Below are 24,174 nucleotides of genomic sequence, written 5' to 3' on the forward strand. Positions count from 1 at the left end.
TTGCTGAGGGTGCAATCCATCCCATCCTCCAGTTCATTAATGAAGATATTGAACAAAACCGGCCCCAGGACCAACCCTTGGGGCACTCTGCTTGACACTGGCTGCCAACTAGACATGGAGCCATTGATCACTACCCGTTGAGCCTTATGATCTAGCCAGCTTTCTATCCACCTATATAGGGGAACTGGACAAGATGGATCATTTGGTTTGTATGGCTTGTTCCCTGAGCACCATCCACTGATACCCCAGATGATAGCTGCATTTTAAACTTGGCAGTAACAGAAGTATGTGAATAATAATTTTTTTCAGAATTTTTGGTGAATTGGAAGTTTTGTTTTGTGAAACTAGCCCTTTGTTTTCCAAAAGAGTAGGAGAAATTGGTTGTGCCTTATAACCTTTAGCCCAGAGATTAGAGCACTCCGCTGGGAAGGGGGAGACCTGGGTTTCAGTCCCTCTCCAGAGCAGGGATTAAAACCTGAGTCTACCACATCCCAGGTGAACATCTAATCACTGGGCTAAAGGTTATAAGGGGAGGAGATCACCACCAACTTTGTGAATCTAGCCCTCCCACCAACAATTTTTGGACAAAACTATTCAGTGAATTTGTGTTGAATATGTGAATAGTTTCGGATCTATCAAAACTGCATTTTTTTGCACATAAAATTTTGTACAAAGTTTTGCCCAACTCTAGTCTATTCACACACTTGGTACATTAGAAAAGTACACATTTTGGATTGTTAGATCAGGGTCATTGGGATAATATTTAGGCCCCAAGTATTTTTTTCTTTTACACTTTCTTAGTTTGCAGTATTTCTTCCTCTGCTTTGCCTTTTGAGTAAGGTGACCAAAATTGTATGAAAGGTAAATATGTACTATCAGTTTATGTAATGGCAGACTATTTTATATAATATTTTCTCAATACATTTTCCTCCTATTTATGTGTGTGTTCAAAAGAATCTCCTTTAACACTAAAGAAACGTTAGTAGAATAAGGAAGTTCCACTACAGGAATTTCCAGGAACACAAGGAAACCCGAAAGCTACCGCTTCCTCCTGCTTTACTGCAGAGGTTATGCCTAGAATCTTATCCAGACACCTGCCTGCCTAACTACCTATCTGTTAAAGTTTTGAAGAAACAGGGTCCAGATTATCACAACTCCCTTCTCAAATATCAACTAGCCAAAAAGTAGAGTTTTTGGTCTGTGGGCTCCCTCCTCCCCGCATCTCTACTATATTGCAACAGAGAACCTACAAAGCCATTCGCCGTTGCTGCCAGGTCACAGGTCCTTGCAAGTGATTGCTCAAGAAACATAAGGACTTGGATCCTGGTAAAACCAACAAGTTTTTTTACTTTGCTTTTTTTGTGAGTGGCAGAGAAAGTCAAAGATGATGCAGCTACCCCATCACAGAAAATGAGTCAATGTGGCTTCTGCCAACCTTCCTTAATAACTAAACCAACCCAGATTTTCAGATGTACCACAAAAGATACGTCAGAATATTTGCATCTATCCAGATAGCAAGCTCCAAACTCTGATGGAAATTTTGCTAGTGGGGAAAAAAAAAAAAAGTTGTGGAAAACCACATGCCCAACAGAAGCTCTCCAGCCTTGAAAGTAGACACACAGAGTGTTCTTAATTTACTTTTGAATAGGTGTATTAGGATTAGAGCACCATCAGGAGTAGAATTAGAGCAGTGCAATCAAGTTATATTACTTCGAGACATTTTATTTTCAAGTTCTTACATTTAAATTAAATCTAACAAGCATTTAAGTAGCTGAGTTAGGCTGTGAAAGATTTCTGGAGCAGCAGTTGCAAAATATGAATTCCAAGTCCAATCTCGTGGCCATGGAATTACAGAATCCCTGGGGCCTTTGATGGTAAGATAAGCAGAATTGACTTTGGAAACTGTGATGGAGCAGACAGAATAAGGGACTGAACAAGTCTATTGAACTGAGAAGGGCAGGGGAAAATAATACCAAATACATTTTCAGATCAAGGGGGGGGGAGGGAGGGGATGAAATTGGCAGCAATATAAATCATATGTCCTCCTATTAGTGACCAGAAGTGGTCATTAAAAGCCTAGTCATGGTTCTGAGGTCACCGCTGCAGATTTCCTCCATTCTTCCTCTCTGCCCCTGGCAGAGATCATGTAAACAAAGCCAAAAAGAGGAGAGCCAGGAGTGCTGCCTCTGTGCAAAGTAAATCAAGTCAAGAGGATATTGACAGGATAACTAATTTATTTAAAACACTGAATTCTGAATGGTAATGTAACTTCTGTCCCCATCCATTAGTTACATATTGCCCAAGGCAGCAAACATGCTGTTAGCCTGCTCCTCATTTTACCTTGCCTAATTTAGCTTTGGTTTTGCTGTCTTCTGCGTTTGAGTTGTGACTAAACAATTTAAAATGTGTTGCTCTGTGGCAATCAGGAAGCTGGCATCTCACCATGTGCCAGATGCTAATTTGTTTAGTTGTACTCCAGTTACAGCTCTGTGTGTGAAGGCTGCAGAAGTCCAATCTCTCTCTCCCCCTTTATCCCCCCTCCTCCATATTTCAGCTCTCATAGCCTTTGGCACTATGTAAAAGAACAGCCTATGGAAAGGCTGCCATCTAGAACATCTAAATTCTCATCAGTGGCAGGTCTTCTTGGCTGCACAGGAATTTCTTTTAATGAAGACATGGTGTTGAACTGATTTGAATTTAATTCAAACGGGAGTTTCCCCTTGTTCATCATAAGGTCAGTAGGTTTTATAACTCACCATCGTAAGCATGTTGAAACCAACTGTCTGAAACCAAACAGAAAGCAACAAACAAATAGAAGAAAAGAAAAATCTCACAAGCGCCCTCTCACTGCCTGCACACAAATGCATACAGAATCTGGTTATGTAAGCAATCCTCAGGTTTCAGCAATATATTTTTAGAAGAAAATGAAGGCAACTAAATTTTGATAGAGACAGTTTTTATATTACAAAACAGCTAGAACCCTCAGCTGTGATTGGTGTCCCACTGGGCCAGGCACTGGACAAGCACAGAAGGAGACCACTGCTAACTTGAAAAAGCTTATATAGACAAAAAGAGGGAGTGGAAGGAAAGGAACCGAGAGGCAGAGCGACTCGTCCGAAGTCAGTCACTTTGCCTCCACATTAAGTGCTCCTTTGGATTCACTTGACAAGATCCCAATCTATTTTAGTGACTGTCTTTTTACCTGCACACAGTGGAGCAAAAGTTTCTTGGCTGTTTTTTTCCCTCTGTCACACTTCTACTGTTGACATGGGATTCCTTCCAGGTTGGCTGGGAACCAGCAGCCAAGCATCTGCAGAAAGCCCAAGAGCTGAATGTAAACAAAAAAAAAGTTAAAATATTATAATTATATTAATTATAGTATATGCCCCCTCAAATTAAAAACTACTACTTACCAAAGTTTTGATATATACATGAAATGTTTAATGGGCTGCAATGGTATAATTATCCATTATCAATTATAATAGCCAAGGGAATCTTCTATGGCTGTGGCTATTTCTATGGCCATAAAAAAAAATCAAGGAATTCACAGAATATCGATTGACACTGGTGAATTCCATTCCACATTTTTTAAGCTACCCCATCAGGCCCCCACTACACATTGCATCAGTGAGCCAAATCCATGGGAGAAACTATTTTTCTCCTGATTCAGAAGACAAGACAATAGATGGGTTTTGTTCTGAATAATTATACTGTTACAATGCATGTGTTGTAATGAGACATATATTGTTTCTCAGCAAAACATCCCAGCAACAGCTCCTGGGCCTGAGCCTGCTTATGATTAAGCCAATGAATTTGCCCATCAAATTTAGAGGGAATCAGGCCCTTGTTCCTGCCTAAAACTTTAACTAGAGTAGCACTATCAGAAACCAACCCTAATATCTAATTAACATAAGCAAGAGATGCAAGATGGTCTTCAAAGGGTAACTTTACCTCCATGTAATCCATTTCATAGGATTCTTTTAAGGCTCATAATGAGGAGTCAACTGCTTAATCCAACACACCACTAGGGCAGCACATATGAATTTTCCTGGCTAATGTACTTGTGACAAAGCTGATGTGAATTCTTTGAAACCACCTCACTGTTAACATTCAAGGTCCTTTTCTATGTTTTTTTTTGGTAGTCTTGCCAGATTCTGTGGCTAATTTTAATCATTCATATTCAGCCCAGAAAGCTGTCCTCAAAGTGTCAGTAGTATACATTTAAACACAAATTAATTACTATAAAAAAGCTTTGTTCCAGTGAAGCAATAAATGGAATATTTGTTAAAGATTAAAAGACTGACCAGCAGGTGGTCAAAAATATTGATCATCCTATTTGTTGATAGATTAAGAACTATTAAATGATTAATTCTACTGCATCCCAGTTTATGCAAACACTCTATAGGCTATATGATAATTGATCCTAAATGTATACCTGATGAAAGACTTATGAAGAGAATCAATTTACTGTATTTAAATGTATGTGGGATTGCTTTAAAATAGCTTTCAGTTCATTAATACTTCTCTCAGAGCTGATTGCAATAAAACCCCAGTCTTAGCATACTCTTAAGATTCACATGTATGTCAACAGTCCATTTGTTATATAAATTACATAGAGTGCCATCTACTGACACATGAGGGACTCCCAGGAAATCTTGTGTCTCTGTACAGGAATTTGAGAGTATATAGCGACCATTCCACTTCCTAATGTTGCCTGCAAATATACAATACCTACTACTATGAGAACAAGTTTGGGGTGGGACTCTTATCTAGCATGAGTTATATTGTCAAGTACCATGAATTGTTTTAAAGAGTTCATAATTAGGTGGATTTATTCCCAAAAGACAAGACAACTGCAGCTCTCTATTTGCAATGCAATCAGTGTCCAGGAAGCATGTCAGCAAGTAGAGTTTATAAAGATTTTAATTGTCACCACTTAGTATTGGGACAATATTGCAAACCAAACTGTGAACTGAAAATTTTCTTTGAGTTATCGCCCTTTTTATGTGCATGTTGCACACATTCTAACACCTACCTGTACTGGCAGGAATTGGTGCAGAAAAAGGAATTTTAACCCTGGTTGGAGAATATTTCCAGAAGTCAAGTTTGGAATTTGTAAATGCAAGTTTTCGCAAAGGTAACCTGATTTGAGGAGTCACATTCATACAATCAGGCAATGAAAACTTAGCATGTGACATGTCAGTCTAATCAACACAGCTCAAATTTTGAATATGAACAATGAAGTGTAAACTGTCTACAAACCAAAAATTTCAAAACTCCCTGAACTTCAGTCTCATTGACTTTCAGTTGGACTTGTGCTTCAAAACCCCATAGACACTTTTGAAAGTTTCCCACCACAAATTATTTGCAAAGGAGTAAATGTGAGAAAATCACTAGACAGTTTGCTCACCAAAGATTAAATTCACTTGATATTTAATAATTTGCATAGTAGTCATTATAGACTGTTGCCTACAATATCTTGCATCTATGCAATCATTATTGCTATCAGTTCTTCTCTTCAGCATCTGGGAAAACCAAGTTATCTTAAATATTAAATTGGATTAATAAGTAGGCACCATTTTAAGCACCTCAAAAAAAAAAAAAAAAGTCCAGCTCTGATTAATTTAAGTAGCTGAAACCATGAAGGACTGCTATTAATCAGCTGATATAGTTAATGAATAGCCCCAACCCCAATAGACCCATATACAGTAGATCGGGGAAATCTAATTGTTTTATATTCGTGTTCTTCACTGTAATATCTGAGTATCTTCCATGAAAAAAAACAGATAATGAAGTGTCTCATGGTCTTCAAAAAAATCTTATGCTTAACTTTGATATAAAAAGACTGCTGATGGCCTGGGGTTCTGTTTGGTTCTTGTTGGTTTACTTGTTTCAGGATTTTTGGGGGAGGGGAGTAAGCATTTGCATAGATGGGAATGTCAATGTTGAGCATGTCATTCTTTGTGGTGGAAAGAATTTTTGGAAAAAGATTTTGCAGCATTTCCCAAAGATGGAAAGACTCTGGGTTAATCTAATCTCCTTTGGAAGGTTGTTCGTTAGCCAGAACCCCCAACCAAGAACATTTTGTCCTCAGCACTCATGTGCTTTGACCTAGGCTTTGTGATAGGCAGTCCCAGAGGGCCACAACTTTCTCAGCATTTCATAGACCAGAACTCAGTCTTACCACTAATCTATTTTAATTAACCAGGTAAGCCAGACTGGTTTCCAACTATGCATTTGTCATTGTTCAGTGAGGCCTAAGGCACCTAGTCTGCCAGCATCACACTCATTCTTCCTCCTTTGCTATTCCCTGTATTCCCCTAGTATATATTTGTACCTTTTTATTTTTTTACTCTTGATTTTTACAGAGTTTCAGATGCCAGTTTAGGGCCTAGCCTAGGTCCCAATTTTGAAAGCAGTTAATGGATTGAGTCACAAGTGGGTTAAGACTGAGTTCTGGTCTATGAAATGCTGAGAGAGTTGTGGCCCTCTGGGACTGCATATCACAGAGCCTAGGACAAAACACAGGAGTGCTGGGTCATTGTGGAACAAATACTTTGTTGATTGCTTCCCCTCACAGCCCTGGAGAGCGTATTGTGATGCTGACAGGCCAGATGCCAGAGTCTCAGGACAATTCACTTGTGCGTGAATATCAAGGAAATGTTAAGTGTACTAATTCACTTAGTCTTAATTTAGTTCAAAGGACATGTGAATGATTTGTCTTCATTTATCAATAACCTGCTGATTGTTATTGCATTACACTTAATTAACCCTAGTATTAAGATAAGAATCTACTTGATCTGTAAACTTCATGAAAACTAATGAAGGATTGTTGTGTGCAATTACATTACAATTTACAGAGTGTATATCCTGGTAATTATGTTTACCCATCAAATGTGATTAGAGCCTTAGAAATGTAAATGAAGAAGGTTGCTAACTTCAAAGCATGGGTCATTGTGTTTGGAAATTCACAGACTCAGTCTGCATTTAGTCAACAAAGGAAAAGCTCATACTGTGAATGAAAACACTTGCCAGATTGCTCTCCATGGAATGGAGTTATAAGAATGGATTGAGGGAATGATTCTGCATCTCTGAACTATTTGGACATGCACAGGGAAGCATTTCAGATGCTAGACAGATCCCCAAGTTTATTTTAGGTGATCCTGAGAGACTTATGGAAAACTAGCAGATTGCTACATCTCTACTATCATTTTGGACTTACAAACTTAGACTCACCCGTTAATGTATTTTGCCTGCTTTCACCTCTCAATAACTCATTTATTTTTCTTAGCTAATAAACCTTTAGTTAGTTTTCTAGAGAAATTGGTTGCCAAAATTGTCTTTGGTGTGAGATCAAGAGTACCCATTGCCTGAGGTAAGTGACTGACCCTTTGAGATTGGGTATAACCTAATGCGATATGATATTTGGTATAGCAGCCAGGATCACAAAGTCCAGTTGTCAGGGTAGTAAGACAGGCTGGAGCTCTTAAGGGGACTGCCTGTGACTCCATGGTAATATAGTGATCCAAGAGTGCACATTTATTACTGTCTTGGTGAAATTTAATTATAGAATATACCACCAGTTTGGGGTATCCACCCTGTTTTCTGACAGTCTGACCTGAGATTTGCACTCACAGTTGACAGCCGTTCCAAACAGTGTGGGGTACGTGTCCAATCATCCCATCACAACTTGAACACTAGGGGAAAGAATAAAAATGCCTGTTAAGGAGATTTCATTATTCCTTTGTTCTAGAATTTGGGGGGGGGGGGGGGAAGGGAGGAGAAGGCAGGGGAAAGAATATCTAAGCATATGCAAGGAGTTCCTAGCTGTTTTTCCTGGGCTGACCCTAAAGGATATACAGAGTCTGCTTACTAACAAATTTTTTGAATACTTAATTTACCTGCTGTAACCTTGTAAATCATTCTCATTTCTTTTTCCTAGTTAATAAATCCTTAATTTGTTTGTTACAGGGCTGACTACAAGCATTGTCTCGGATGTGAGATCTAAGGCATAAGTTAACCTGGGATAAGTGACTGGTCCTTCAGGACTTGGAGTATCCTGAATATTATGTGTCTTTGGTGTAAAGTGACCATCTACCACAGAGTCAAGCTTGCCTGGGTGGCAAATCTCAGAATGCCCAAGGGGACTGTCCGTGACTCCATGTCAACCCTTGAGGCGTTTACACTTGTTACTTGGATTGTTGGAACCTATGTATAGCATTCACAACCAGTTTGGGGTTTGCACCCTGCTTCTGAGTCTGTCCTGAGGTTGGTATTCTTGCTTGTGAGCCACTCCAGACAGCATAACAATGAACATTTGAAAGAGCTAAATATTTATAGCTTCTAAAAATATCTGAAATGTGAAAATACCAAGGATGGAAAAATTATTTAGGGTAATACACAAGCAATATAACCAAGAGTAAAGAAAAGTAAAATTTGAGGTAAATATCTGAGAAATCTTCCTGACAGTGAGATCTGAGAGACCATAGACTGATCTCCCAGGACTAGCCATCTAAGGCAGGTTTGTCTCTTCATGTACTGACTAGACACATTCGGTGCTACTGGAAGATAAACGAACAATAAATGTGCAATCCACCACTCACAAGAAGCTCATAGTCTTCATCTCTCGCTTATGGTTCTCTTCTTTCTCTAGGAGACCTCTAAGTAGAGCTGTTTGATATTTATCTTTAAAAAAAAAGGTCAGTTACTTAACTTTAGCATGGATAGTGTATGCTCTTTAGGAGCCAACAAGTGTACAACTTAAAAATCAATGGCTAGATCCTGATACCTTTATTCTACATTATAAATAAGGTGCTACCCAAGTAGTCCCTTCGGAATCAGTTGGTTAACTCAAGCAGCTTAGTGCTAGTCATTGCAAATAAGGGTATCAGAAGCGGACCCAAAGTTTGGTTCACTAATTTTGACTAAAAACAGGTGAACAGTGTGTTTAACACAACACCTGTCTACTCTCTCTCTCTGCTAATGCAGAACCTTACGTTTATTTGCTGCTAAAAAATGCTTTCCTTATGTATTTCACACCAAGTTATAAATAAATTGCTGACATACCTACATCCAGTCATTGATGGGCAATCCACAGTTGTGGGACTTCATAATCTTCTCACCTAAAATGAGAACTTTTCTGCCTCTCTCATGTATACACATATTAAATAAAATTTTTGCCTACAAAAATGTCTTCCAATATGCATGTTATTACTGAAGTGCCAGTTACTGATAGCTTTGAGGATTAGGTTTCTAATCTGGTACCACTCCTGAAGTTGCAAAGGAGAGTGATTTTTTCTGAAGCTCATGAGTCAAATGTAGAAGTTAAATCAAATAGCCCATGTTTGTATTGATTTCTACCTCACAACTGACCTAAAAGTGTGGGAAATCTCCAGGTGGATTTGGCAGCCTGGAGTGGAATGGTTTGAACAGTCTGAATTAATTTTAAAAAGACAAGGTGGGTGCGGTAATATCTTTTATAGGACCTAGTTTTGGTTGGTGAAAGAGACCAGATTTCGAGCTACACAGAGCTCTTCTTCAGGACCTGAAAGTTGGTCCTGTAAAGGATAATACCTCCCCATTTTGTCTCTCTTATATTCTGGGACCAACATGGCTACCCCACCATTGCAAACAATTAATTTAGATGCACTACATAAAGCAAAATACTTGCTAGTGCCTTAGCATACGTATATATTTGTACTTTAAACAAATACTTAATCTAAGGGCCCAGATGTTCAAAGAATATAAAATCCAAAGTGACTGAATAGCTGTAAACAAAACCACCAATATAACGTGATGGCTTAGAGCCCCAGAGAAAACATGTTTAAATCAGATAAAGATTTCTGAACAGAAAAAAAAGCATCCAGCTCTCCTTCCTATGGAAGACCAATACATTCAAATAGCAGATAACCAATCAAATTAATTATATGATTAATACGTTAGAAAATTAGGTAGTTTTTTCTCCTCAGTATTATCCAAATGTCAGTTCCATGATTAGAGATATTTTACAACTAACACATTCATTTAAAAAAAAAAATCTAAGTAGCTTTCATAAATTAAGGCTTTTTCTGTTTTGTTTCTCTCTGCAAACAAATGTGTTTATGTGATGGCTTAAAGGTGTGAACAGAACAAAAAAGCAGTCTATAGCCAAATAAGGCTTCTGTTTTAATCTCTTGCTTTTTCTAGTCTATCCCCACTCACAGGAAAAAAAAACAAAAAACAAAACTATAGTTGGGACCAGCACATGATCTGTTACTGCAACCCTTGGCAATTAGTCTTCTGCTGACATGAGAATTCCCATCAAAAATCAGTGGGAATATCTGTATAGAGTGAGATTACTGGGTAAATAAGTAACAGTCAATTATGGAGACGTCCAATTTAAGGCTTTGCCTTTCCTATAGTCTTTAGTTGACTAGTACAATAGGTTAATTGTTTTTGAAAGACTTCTATAATAGCCACATTAAAATAAATAAGCACAGAGTAGTAGTACAATATTTGATATCTCCCATCTTGTTTTTTTACTGAGCATGGTTGCCCTGCATTTTAGGGGTATGTATACCCCAGAATGTGATCAAGTTAATTGCAATCATATTATGTGCATTCAGCCACCCTGAAGTAATGAAATAGACCACCATATAGTTAAGGGTTAGTTTTGAGACAGGCTTTTAAAAGCAACGTCATATCTAGCTGGCAGCTTTTGCTAATCAGAATGGGAGAAGGGGACAGACAAGTAAACAACTGAGATTAAAAATCTTGGTGGTTGGAAAACCTTGAGTCTCGACACCTCTGATATTGCAAGTTTATTGACAGTTAGAAAAGTGATGATTTGTAGTATGCTGAGTCAGAGAGACTACTCACAGAGGAAGTACTACACAGTGTGGGTAAGGGTGGAAAAATCTAGCTCTTAAAATGGAAGATTACAGCTGCCTGCATTTTGCCTATATGCCACTCCACAAGAACGGAGCCCAGTTCTCCAGTCTACATAAGCAGTCTCCACTGACGTTAAGCATGAGTAAAGCTTACACGTTCAGGACTCTAAACATGCCCCTTCTTCCTTAAGTTCAACTTCACTTAGTCAAAATCATTGACAGTTCTTTTATAATAAAAGGTAGACTTATTATAACCTATAACATCTCAACTCTGTTGTATATTCCATTTTTCATGCTTGTCACCTCATCACTTAGAAAATAACTTGTACTATTAACAATTGTTATCTTTAACAAAAAAACCTATACAAATATATCTAAATATCAAAGGCAACTAAACATAACAGACTTCAAAAAGAAAAGCTTTATTTCAGTTGACTGCATTTTAATTTGACCTTTCCCCCTCTTATTGCTGCAGTATGGGGAATCCATGAAAAAGTTAGCATAAAACATAGCTAGATTAAGAATTTTACTATTAAGATCTATTGGTGATATTCACCATTTCTAACTAAATTTATGGAACAGGTGCTTGTTACCTGAGGTTTTCAGAACCCGCAACAGGAGCAACTTAACTATTTCACTCCAGGTGGTGTTAGGAATAAATCAATAGGAACACAGCAATTCCATCCGATAAGAGCACTTTGTTTCAGATAGAATCATGCAAGTAGTTTATTAGATTTAAGCACACAAAACATAAGCAATAGGTTTAGAACATCCCAGATATTTACCTAACATCTAGAATGGTATTGAATTATTAGCAGCAGGTTTGCTGTGGCCAGTTGCTCATCCACTGGGGAGAAAGGGTGTCAGGAAAAATGTCTCTAGGACAGTTGCAGAGGACTTCTCCAAAGTACAAAATATTTTGGTTTTAATGCTTTAAAAATCAGTGGCATTGGGCTTAATTCTACATTCCTTAATCAAACAAATCTTTCATTGGTTTCAGTTAAGTGCTTCACAGTTAAGAACTGGAGAATCAGGCTTATTAATTCAGGACCAAATGGGCATTTAAAAAGATATCAGGTTTTTATAAAATACAAACTCAGAATGCAAACAAAAAAGGTAAAACAAACCAAAGTCAGATAAGATGAGAATCATATTTTTATTATAAACAAACATACAGGTAAATGAGAAGAAAATATACAGAGTATACAATGTTTTGGTAACCATTTTAATTGAGGGAAATATGTACAGGATATAAACACTAAAGAACAATTAAGGTAGGTTTTGATTCTCTTACATTTGAAAATCATGAGATTAGAACACGTGTGCCTGACAGGCCCAAGCATGAGGTGCCCTGATGCATGGGAGTCTTGGGTTTGGGCTTGAGCTCATCCCACCAATTTAGCTGTATAGATGCCTGAAGAGGAAGGTGAAGAAGAGGGGCTGTCTGAGATGTAGGTATTCACAAAGACCAGCTGGCTGAAAAGGAGGTGCAATGGAAGAACCAAACTATGTCATGCACATAAGATCTCACAAGGTTGGAGTTTGTGCAAATAATTTAAGCCACTTCTATAACCTCCAATCCTGAGGCCATCTGACAGTGGACTAATCCTTGCAGAAAAATCAGAGCAGCTTCTGAACTGCTTTAACTTGTGCTGGTTGCCAGCTGCCCGCAAGGGACTAAGCTGACATTTGGGGCTCACAAGGCCAGTAAGAAGTCCCATGGTGCCACCTTTCCTTCAAATACATCTTCTGTGTTGGGGTGAGGAATGGAGAGGAGAATGTAGGAGCTGCTATTGTGACTCTACACTACCCAATGGCCGTTAAACTGGCTTTACAGCTGCTTTGCACCACCAATGCTGCTCAAACCAGGGTGGGTATGAAGAAGATAGTCAGGAAATGGGCCATTTCCTGAAGGGTACTGAGCATCCTTAACTCCGACTGGATGAATAAGGAAGTCCGTGAGTTCGCAACACACTGCAGGATCAGGTGTTCCTGTATGGGCATAGGACTGGAACACAGAGAACATGGGACATAGCATAGGAAAGAACTTTGACACAGTGGGGAATCAAACACGATTAATTTGATTACATTCCAAACATTCAGAATAATACAGTACCTCTGTATGTTTTCAGTCTTCATGCTTCATTCTTGTTTTAAGCCAGGGCAGACAATGCCAAAACATCATATTTTTAGGATAAAATGTATTTCAGAAGCAATAATGTTTAGGTGACTCAATTTCACTTTCATTTTTTTCCAGCTCTTTCAACAAACTGTTTACCACTTTTTTCCTTAAGCACTGCAGTTCAAGAATGGAGGATAAGAGAATAAATGACCTTTAGTCTCATAATCTAGTTTAGGTTTTATGTTTCAGGGCTAGATAGTGGTCCTGCCACAAGCCCTGTGTGTGCGGTGGTTCGTTGGTGCACTGCCCCAGAAGCAGTGCTGGGAAGGAACTGTACCTCAGAGGCACAATTCTCTCCCTGCTCCCCCATTCATCTAGAGCTTGGGGCTGGAGAGTGAAAGGGGGTAGTAATCTACTATTGGTCCATACCAGTTGCAAGTTACTACACTCGTGTACTCCCTCTCCTCCACCCCCCCCCCCACACACACCAATTCTACTCTGCAAGTTCTAGGGAGAGACCAGCTAGCACACAGCAAGTCATACTTTCCCTTATACCCCTGCACAGGCACATAGGCTGGGCAACAATCCAACCTTTGATATTTTGTTTACAACTTAGAATCTGCCTTCCAGTCATATACACATGAATAGCAATAATGGCTATTTCAGCCAATTTTTCCTTCAAACGTACGTACACACACACACACACACACACACACACACACACACACACTCCATTGAAAGCAATAGGAATTACACACCATACTGAGGGCGAAATTTGTTTACTTATGCACCAAAGTTCCTCCGTTATTTATTTATAATGGCAATCCAATTTCATTCACCTAGATCCAAAATGTAATTATGGGCCAAAGTAGGAAAAACAACTTCTGCTATTTTAAAGTTCTTAAACTCTGAATTGGCAAAAAGCAGAGTGATAGTGAACAGGATGTTACAAGAACTTTTTTCTCCTGTCTCTTACACAGTATTAAACTGATATTATGCCTGTTGAGTGCAGAATGCTTGTTGAGCCTCAAAACCAGTTCCATTATGTTCAGTGGGTGTATCAAGCTGTTCGCCATAGTAAAGTGTAGTGTCCACTTTCATTTACTGTGTTTTACAAGTGGACTTAATCAGTTAGAACTGAAGCCCATAAGCTTAAGCCATATACGAGTAATTCAGAGGAAACAGGATGGTGTGATGAACATTAGTATATTTGTCATCATGTTTAAAACAAATGTATGCAGAGTATCTCTATTTTAGTGGTTAATAAATCCCTTTTAATTAGAAAAAAACCAAACTCCCTGCCCTCACTCTTGTCTGCCCAGCTCTGCCCTTCTCAGGCCCTATATTCTGGAAATTCCACCTCCCATCATTCTCCTCCCATATCCTTCTCCCAAAAGCGTACCTATGCTTTCCATGCTGCCCCTCAGTCTGGAGGGAGCTCTCAGAATCTGCATGCCATGCCACGCCACGCCACATTCTCTACCTTTTCAACAGTAGTTTAGCCTTGAGGTTACAAAGTTGTGGGTCACTATTGCTAGGTCTACTTCAGAGTGGAATGGTGCCAGCCTTTCTGGGAGATACCCCTGGTGACAGAAGAATAGGAAGTAGCCAACATAGCTTTTACCTTGTTTTTGCTGTGGCTCCTGTTAGAAGCTGGTGGGGAGCCTGCATATTTGTGAGACGGAGGCACCCACATTTGTTGGTTCCACAGCTGACTTGGTCACAGCAGTTCAAGCAGATAGTAACCGGGAAGCTGTCTACTGCAAACAGAAGAGTTGGTAGAGGGGCTCTAATTTACAGAAGAAGATCTTTTCCAATCCTTTTCTGCAGGGGGAAAAAAAAAAAAAAGGTGCTCTCCTGCATCAGCTTCTGCTACTCAGGAGATAGAATAGAAATGATTCTTGTCTGTACATTATGATACACTTCTTTCAACTCAGTCTCCCTGTGAGTTACCTGTGGAGAGAGAAGAACTCACTTGTGTAGATTACTGGAGTATATAATGAATGCATCCATAACATTTAGCATATTGAATTGTTAAAGTTCCAGCCACGGCTCCTCACTGCATTGAATTGGTACTCAAGATCGGGCATGCAGCGGATATGCTGCTCCTGCATCTGCTAATACAATGCAGCTGGGACAGGTGGAAAACAGTTGGGATAGGGTGGCAGAGCACAGCTGTTGGTTCCATGGATTCTGGAACATCTTTTTGTGACACTAAATGTAGAGAAGGGTGAGCAAGAACACAAGAATAGATAATAAAACCACCTGCTCAATTCTCTACTCTGGATTTGCCATTATCAGTCTTAGTGCAGGTGTTAATTACTTGGAGGGAAGAAATGAGGCAGGTAGATTCCTGCAGAGCCATGTTGATAAACCGAAAGCTTAAACATGAACCTCCCTCAGAGGCCTCTTCAATCTTTCTTAGGGCCTGACAAGAAGCACAAAGAAACCATATTGAAAACATTGTCTCTTCATGGACTCCAATAAATAAAATAAATACGAGTGTTCATTTATGACCTGCATTTCCCACCCCCCCCCAAATATCACGTAGAAATTGTAGAGCAGGTCATGGGGACTCAGGAAGATGCACTGCATGCTAATCGATTGGTCACTGGGCTCTAGGATAACCATTTCCCCCTCCCCCCCCAGGATGAGTCACAGTATCTGCGAAGGCAACAATGTCAGTTATCCATTTAGCTACAAACATTTGTTATTTCTAAATACTCAGTTGCAGAGCAGATTGTCCTTGATTGCCCAAGACACAGATACAATAGTTTTCCTGGTTTGTCATTTTTGAAAGCATTCATACCTCTGATTGCTAATGCACCAACCTCCAGAGATGTCCAACAGCATTGCCATTTGCTGCTGGGAACTTTAAAAGATTAATAGTGCGTGGCATGCTGTAAAATTGCTATCAAACAAAGTTATAATCCTTCAGAGTTTCCATCAGGCATTACATTTCTGAAGGGGAAAAAAAAAACACTAAAATTTAACCTCTGATTTCCAAACAATTAAATGCCTAATATCCAAACCAAACTTTACAGCATCTTTAAAAGATTCCTTACAATAAATTGGATTTTTCCGATCCGCACATAAATTGTCAGTCATTAAAGAGCTACAGGTACAGTGGTAAAATATCCATTTCTATCCACTGACACAGAAAACAACTTTATTTTGTCCTTGTTTTTGAAGCAACTGTTTCTATTATCACCTCACAATTGCATTTTGTATAATCTGGTTCCATGGAAGTTAATGGAGCTATGCTGATTTATACTAGCTAAGGATCTGGCTCCTATTGTAAAATTGTCTATGCACTGGTTAAAGTGTGGGAGATTCCCAATCCAGAGCTAGCCTTGAATATTTGTGTTTTGTCTTCACCTTTCATATTAGTTTGGGTGTTTTTGTAATTTTACTATTCTATATAATACTCATTTCACCATGTGTTTTTAATATATTAAATATAAATGAGCCAGTTCATGTACTATACACTGATCACTGAAAAAGCAAAGGGAGATAACTTTGCACACAGCATAAATCTAAAACAGGCATTGACTGGTTTCTCTACATTTCATTTTGTACCTGATATGCAGCCATGATAGTGAGCTACTCCATACTCCAAAGACAAAAATAAAAAGCAACTGGTTGATTTAACAATTCTTTAAGTGAACAACTAATCAGTCAATGTACAACACTACCATAGTAATATGGTGTCAGTGTATCTTGTCCTTCAAATAGCACCTACCTTACAGCATCACCCTTTTTAACACAGCTCTGAGAAAATGTGGTTTACTGTATGGCATGGTATGGGACAGAGTAAGCAGTTTTCTTTAGCAAATAAGGGGTGTTTAAGCCAGAACTTGTTTCCTTTCTCATCTCCATTTCTTCTTCTGTGCTGCCCCTTACACAGTGAACTGCCTCCGCTTTCTCATCCAAACATTACTTCTTCCAAGAAGCCTTTTAACCATGACTATCTAGATTTCACCAGCATCTCCCGCTGGTATCCCCATCTGATACACCAGGTGTGTCTGGATTGTTTTCTCTGAATACCAATTACATTAGAAGCTCCTTGAGGTAGGGAGTATATTTAAAATGTACCAAGCACATTGTCTGCATGCAATAAATGATATTATATGACTTGCCAATGTCCCCATCAAAGCACCAGCTAGAAAAGTCTTGACAGTTTAAAGGCAAAGCAGTTGATCATAGATAGTGATTTCCCCAAGGTTCTTACACTTAAACCAATCTCAGCACTTCTGTATTAAAACAGACAACCAGAGCTACCAAACACCATACATGGTGAATCATGATGGGAACCAATTGTTAACATAATGTCTGCATTACGAGTTGTAATGTAATGTAACCCCTGTAATGAGTTAACCCTGTTGTATAAACAATTACTGCCTCCTTGTTATCCCTGCGTTCCCTCTGTCAGTTTGGAGTGTCCATTTGCCGTCTCTTGTTTTGTATCTAGATTACAAGTACACCAGGGCAGCATCATAGGTCACTTACCAGCCAATGCATCCCTTTGTGGCCAGGCACAGTATTTCTGTGACTGACTCAGTTTGCTCCACCAGACAGCTGTTAGGCCCTGCAATGATAAGTCTACTCTCAGGCCTCCAGCCAGGTCATTTATAATCTCACCCAAGGTAAAGGTCTCAGGGTAAAGGTCATCAACCCCAGACTGAGGTCTATAATCTTTTTCCACTCTCTCTCTCAGGGAAGCTTTCCAATTCCCTTTTCTGGGGATGGTAAGGGAACTCGGATCCATTCCTTCAGCTGGGTTCCAGACCAGGGAGGTTGCGTTTAAACAGTTAAGACCAGCTTCTTATAATCCTTTGCTGCTTCCCTGGGTAATTTCCTACCTCTGCCAGTCCAAAGGCACCTTTTCCAGGACCACATCCTCTAGTCCCCTTTGGAAGCATGAGTACTAATGAGCCCTCCCCCTCCCCATCAGTCTGCTTCTGAGAAACCTCCTCTTGGTAGTTCCCCGACTTTCTGGCAGCCAACCCATGTGTCTGGTCTGGAACCTTTATCTACCAGATGTGGATGGCCAAGCAATTAGCTGCAGCTGAGGAGGTTGCTAGCCAACCTCAACCCCTGTGGGACTGTTGCAGGATGGGGTCACAGGCAGGAATTTTTTTTTTAAAACCACCACACACAGTACAATAGGGCCCTGGTCCATAAATGGGCTCCCCAAGATGCTACCATAATACAATAAATAATCATAACAAATGTTTGCTTTGGTAATGTATCCTGTGTATTAAAGATGTTAGGTGTTGCAAATACAAACATCTTCTATGGTGATCCTAATCTTTCTTGGTTAATTATATATTAAGAGTGTCTACTGAACATCACTATGAAAAAGGCAGCTTTCAAGAGTAGTCATATCTCCACCCAACTATGTGACAGTTAACAAGCTGGTGTATCGCTCTTCAATGTGGCATTACTAGTCTGGTTCGTTTCAATAAAACCAGTTGCTGCTCAGTCCTGAAAGGCTACACCAAAAGGTATCAGATAAAAAAAAAAAAAACAAACACTTTGTTCATAAAAAAAACCTTCCTCAAGCTCCATATTTTCATCCATCATTGGCTCATTTCCTTTATACATCTCTATAAAATATCCTTTTCTCTGGTTTCCAAATCAGTTAGGACTATGCCTTGTTGAATCTGTTACTGGATCACAATTACATTTTATTAATTTGTAATAAAACCATTCGAATAGCTTGTTAACATTAATTTACAGTTAAATGCTGGTCTACCAGGAACTGACCTGCTGCAGGAGGTTTTTATATTATTGGTCGTGTTCAAGACCGCATGTGACCATCCAACCTTCATAGGCCTAATTCAAGGTTTAAGATCCAGTTCTGCTCCCATTTAGTTTAAATAGGAAGAGGATTTGTCATTCAATGAGAATAAAAATAGTGATTTAGATCAATCAGCCCCCCTTTCCCCAACACCAAAAGAAAATTTTGAAAAAGAAACCAGTTCTGCAAAGCCATAAATTGAGACTCACCCAGGTTAGCTAAGCTGAATGTAATTTTATTTACATGGTTTTTTTTTTAATTCTTCCTACCAGATCAATTAGACTTAGACTTTTTTTATTGATCTTAAAAGAGGGGAAAAATACATTCTTTCTGAGACTGCAGAGTAACAGTGTACAAAGCACTAGAAGAGAGAGACACCCAGGAACCTCTTTGTGCCAACAACAGGAAGAGGGCATGAGCAGCATACGAATTTTACAAGAGTTTTATATCCACAACAAAATTTACTAAAGGGTGACACTTAACATGTCTACCAAGGGTCAGTAGCCTACGAGTCAGTCATCTTAATCCTTGTGAAAATGTATGTACAGATAATATTTAAGTTATGTTTCTATGCTAAAGAAACATTCTGAAGGCAGGTAGCCGAGAGGTGACAAACTTCAAAACATATTTCTTACAGGCATGGGATAACATTTCCCTGTCTGGTCATTGTGTATTGTCCACTTCACAATGGAGGTCCATTTTCAAACTGAAACTTATACTAATCAAGAGATTAGAGAATCATGAGTGGAAATTTATAGGAATAGAAAATAGCAGGAGGGGATCCTGTTTACAAGTAAAGACAATGGATTGTTGGAAGATATAAATGAGCAGTGATCTGAGGAGGAACTGTGGAGTAGGGGTTTACTATTCCTTTGGAAGCAGCAAAGCTGTGTCCCCCCGTGTAACAGGAGCTGGATACTCCAGGGGGACACTTGGAAGGCTCCGAGGTTGGAGTTCAACTATCGCTAACCTGCAGAAGCGCCGAAGAGCCTGCATAGGTTGAAGGAGGAGTGCTTGTCTCACTTGTGGCCAGTGGAATTGAGAAGCTGACCCCCAACAGTCCCAGAAGAGGGCAGGTGGTAGTGAGGTGCCTCACAATCCTGGGTGCTCCAGGAAGCATCCCAGGCAGTTACCTGGAGTTTGAATGCCTGCAGTCTCATCAAGGCTTTGCAAACTTCCTCTGGGTACCTAAACTGATCCTTCCCACACTTACTGTAGCGAGAAGTGGAAGTGAGTGGAGATTAGCAATGCTTCTTTGGCATACCTACTCTGGGGAAAAACAAACAAACAAAAAACCTCCCCCCCAACTCCCCAGGATGAGAAACCTCTTTATTTTACCACTGAGGGGAAAGTTTTCAAGAAGCTGCTCACCCTCTTCAGAATAGAGAAATCTTTCATGGTAAAACATGTGTCCATTAGCATCCCTAAATGGCTCCTTTCCTCTATAATATTCCAAGTTACAAACTTTCAAATTTCTTTCAGCATGTCTGCATTGTTGACCACACAACACACATTGCTCTAATCAAAACTGCTCCCAGTCTCAGTTTAAAAACCATTGTTTTAAAAAGTTCTTGCATGTTTATTGTCAAGTTGTTTATTCAGTGCTGCTAGTATTTGTAAAGGTGTTCTTAGAGTCTAAGGTCTTGATTGATTATTATCTTTGAGTTACACTTCGAGATCCAGGAAAAAAAATGGAAAAGGTTCAGAAGAAATTTTATGGTTTCTTGTTACCACTAATATGAAAGTGGCCAAAACATTCTCTAGCTCTATATTAAACATTCCAAATGATCCACTGGAGAAAAAAAATAAATAAATTTGGGCTTTTTTTGTATCGTAGTGGTATATTGTATAGATTTGTGGAATTCCAGATAAATAGGGAAGACACTTAATTGTTGGTCAAAATTTTGTGCTGGTCAGGGAAAAACATTCCACCATCACCACCCCAAACTACTGTAAATATGTGGAATAAAGCAAATAATGTTTTATGAGATCAGTGAATGTTTGATACTTATGGACATAAATTTTCAACAAAAGTCTACCAGCCATTTTAAAAAAAATTGCAGATACACATCTTAGAATGGCCAATACAGTAGGAGATCAAAATAAGGTTGATTTTTTTAAATGTAATATACCTGAATAGAGAAAGAGGTTTAAACTCTGGTGCTGCATTAAAACGTAAGTGGAAAATCCTCTGCAGGATTCACTCACACAGTATTGCCAATTTAGATCTGAGCTAAAATGTTTCTATGTTGAATGTTTAACAATTATTCAGGAGTCAAAGTTTTGGTTGGAGTTGTTGGGGTGTGGAAGGAGCAGGGATTTATGAGGGAAGTAGAGAGACCGATGGGTGGTGGAGAGTTATCACATTTCTTTCTTGGGTTCCCATCAGCCACTGTATGTTTCCAATATATATCCCTTCAAGATATGTTCACTATTTTCACCACCATCCCAACTTCAACACTGTATGGGGTACTTTATATTTTCCCCCCATCCAGCATGGTATTCTTGCTCTAACAGTTTGTACGGGGGAATGCATATGAAATAGAAATAAATGGATTCTCAGGGACACCTGCTGTCACTCAAAAGAAAACCTGGGATTCATGTTTCATTACAGACTCAGCACTCAAGCTAGGTTCATTGACAAATAATTAAGGCTAATGGCCAAGCAAACCTGCACCAATTAATGGGTTTGTGTCACAGTATAAAGCAGGATTTAGGTCTAGCAGAGAGCTCATCTTCCTGTAAATAAATCCTAAATTGCTCCTGAACTGCGTTTCTCTCTCTCTCTCAACCCTTTCTAGACATGGGACTCCTTGGAGTTTTATTGATAAGGAAACAGAAGATGAAATGTAGCGATACTGACTGATTTATGGTGGATCATAAATCATACTACTGCTGGCATTTCAACGTAGTGAGCACAGGGTACATGACTACTGTAGTTCATGCACTAAAAAAGGTCATGTGTGGGGCTCTGAATAGTCATTTGAAATTTCTTTTTCCACTAACTATCAGACTTGAATGGTCATTATGAGCGCTCATGAGATTGCTACTGCATGGATTTTTTGAAATGAAGCTTTCAGAAAAACAGATGGGTCTCCCATAAAGGAATGGGCACTGGATGCAATTTTTGATGGATATTTTATGAGCAGATAATGCACCTGTGAGGATACAAGTTCATTCAGCTTTCTACCGACTGTGCAGGTCTCTGTTCCTATATAAAACTGCTTCCTATTAAATTGATTGGGATATTTCTGGTAGTAAATGAAAGACTCCATTTTAACTCATTTAACAGTCTCTTTAATGATATCAAATTAGGGCATCTGTTGAAAGTTCATAAAGTTACATACTTCATTATATTTTTCCCCCATTAACTTAAAATTATGGGTGTTACACAAAGGTCCTATTAGAGATTATTATTATTAATGGGAATACTATATGATTAAATTCAGCATCTAGATTACTTAGAATATAAGAATATAGCTTCCTTAGATGACAATTAACATGCTCCATCTTTAATTAATGCTTAGATAAGTCTGAAAAGCATTCAGTTTTACTCCTTTCCCCCTTCCTGAGATTAGAGTTGTATTATGTTCCATCATTAAAAAACAGGCCTTCACCAACTCTGATCATAAAATTGGCCCGCTTGTCTTGACACCACAGAAATCTTCTCCCAGCTGCACAGGTGTGGAAATTCTGCTGATTTTGATTTAAGTGCCTGTCATTTTGTTATCCTTGCTTTCCTTCCCCTCCCTCCAAAATGGTTGGTTGTCTCTAGTAGGCATGGTCACTCTATTGCTGTATATGCCTTTGCTATCTGGCAGGGCAGCAAGTCTTGAGCCATTTTGGGTTGGCCAGCAGGATGCAGGAGTGGGTGGGATATGAGGAGGAGGGCATGAAATAGGACAGGAGAGGCATAAGGTATATCTACTCTGCAAAAAGGAACCAGTGGCAGCAAGTCTCAGAGCCCAGATTAACTGACTCTGGCTTCCAGGACTCACGTGACAGGGCTAAAAATAGCTAGATGTTCCCACTCAGGCTGGAACCTGAGATCTGAAGCCCAGCAATGTGGTTGGGTCTCATAGCCCAGGCTCCAGCCCAAGTGGGAATGTTCACACAGCTATTTTTAGCCCTATAGCAGGAGCCCCGCAAGCTTGGATCAGTTGACCCAGGCTGACACTTGCAGATGTGGGTTATTTTTGCATTGTAGAGGTACCCATAGAGGGAATAGGCAAAGATAGTGTCTTATCTCCATGAAAATCTTTAAAAGCTTAAGATTTTCTAGACGTCAAATTTTGATCACTTCAAATTTCTATCACAGACAAACCTTTGCCCTCGATTCTCTTACCACTTCCATTCCTCTCATATTCCATTCTGGTGTAACTCCACCCACACATCCTTCCCTCCTTGGGGCATGTTAAGTCTGCAGGAGAGGGAGCCCACTTTAGTGGCCTCAGAAGGTTTATCAGAGTAGGGCTCTCCAGCGCAGACCTTATACATCACCAACCCAATTTAATATTTTTGGCTCAGAAAAAAAAAGCCACACACAAACCAGGGAAATAATTCTCCGTCCCTCATGCATACAATCGTGTTCATTAAAAAGAAATAAGACTGGAAACATACTGCAGTAAGATCTACTTACCACCAAAAACTTGTTTTTAAGGTGTCTTTTTTAAAAAAAGATCTAAACAATGAACTATTCAAACAAATGATAATTAAGGATCCCAGTCAGTTCCTACTCCCATATTCATTCATTATTCATACCTCACCTAAATTAACATGACCCATGTAATCTTAACATTGTTTACTCAAAGGTATCTATATCCATAATATTAACATGTTCCACGTTGGTACTGACTACAAACACTTCCCCATACGGTTTCAAAAGAACACCTGCATGCTAGTTGCTACACAACACACAGTTAAAAACAAAATTTGAAATGTCTATGTTTCTACATTAAACCTACAATAGCAGCATTTTAAAACACCAACCAGATCAGTTATTGCAAATCTACTCAGAAATTATTTTTAATTCTACCCTGTGAGATTTGGTTATTTCCAGTCTCATGATCACAACAGGTGATCTATAGATTCTATAGTAAATTGAAATTCATGGAAAGTGCTATGCTGACATCAGCAGAAAATGAAGACCTCCCATTTAACAAACAGCATCCATGGAGTGACATTGCATCCCTGCTTTTGAGGATAATGAGCTGGGAGAGGTGTGGGGATACCTCTCATTCTGAGAAGCATCTTCATGCTTATTCAACACCGCTACAGAGACAGCACCTTGTTGGCAAAGTAATCAAATGTGGAGATGGTGGTTTTCACGAAGGGTTACCTTAGCCTAGAATGAGATTACCAATTCATTTCACATAACCATC

General features: G+C 39.2%; 1 long non-coding RNA gene across 1 annotated transcript; it reads right to left on the reverse strand.

The window, feature by feature from the left end:
• Positions 1–1,492: 1,492 nt before the first annotated feature.
• On the reverse strand, positions 1,493–11,559 carry LOC122458468. The gene is made up of 4 exons (XR_006278525.1): positions 11,462–11,559; positions 10,244–10,254; positions 2,967–2,973; positions 1,493–1,503 (listed from the first exon to the last, which is right to left on the reverse strand). It is a non-coding gene; the product is annotated as an uncharacterized LOC122458468 (long non-coding RNA).
• Between the last annotated feature and the right edge of the window lie 12,615 nt (positions 11,560–24,174).

The sequence above is a fragment of the Dermochelys coriacea genome, chromosome 2 (assembly GCF_009764565.3).
Source record: "Dermochelys coriacea isolate rDerCor1 chromosome 2, rDerCor1.pri.v4, whole genome shotgun sequence".
In the NCBI taxonomy this organism is placed as follows: Eukaryota; Metazoa; Chordata; order Testudines; family Dermochelyidae; genus Dermochelys; species Dermochelys coriacea.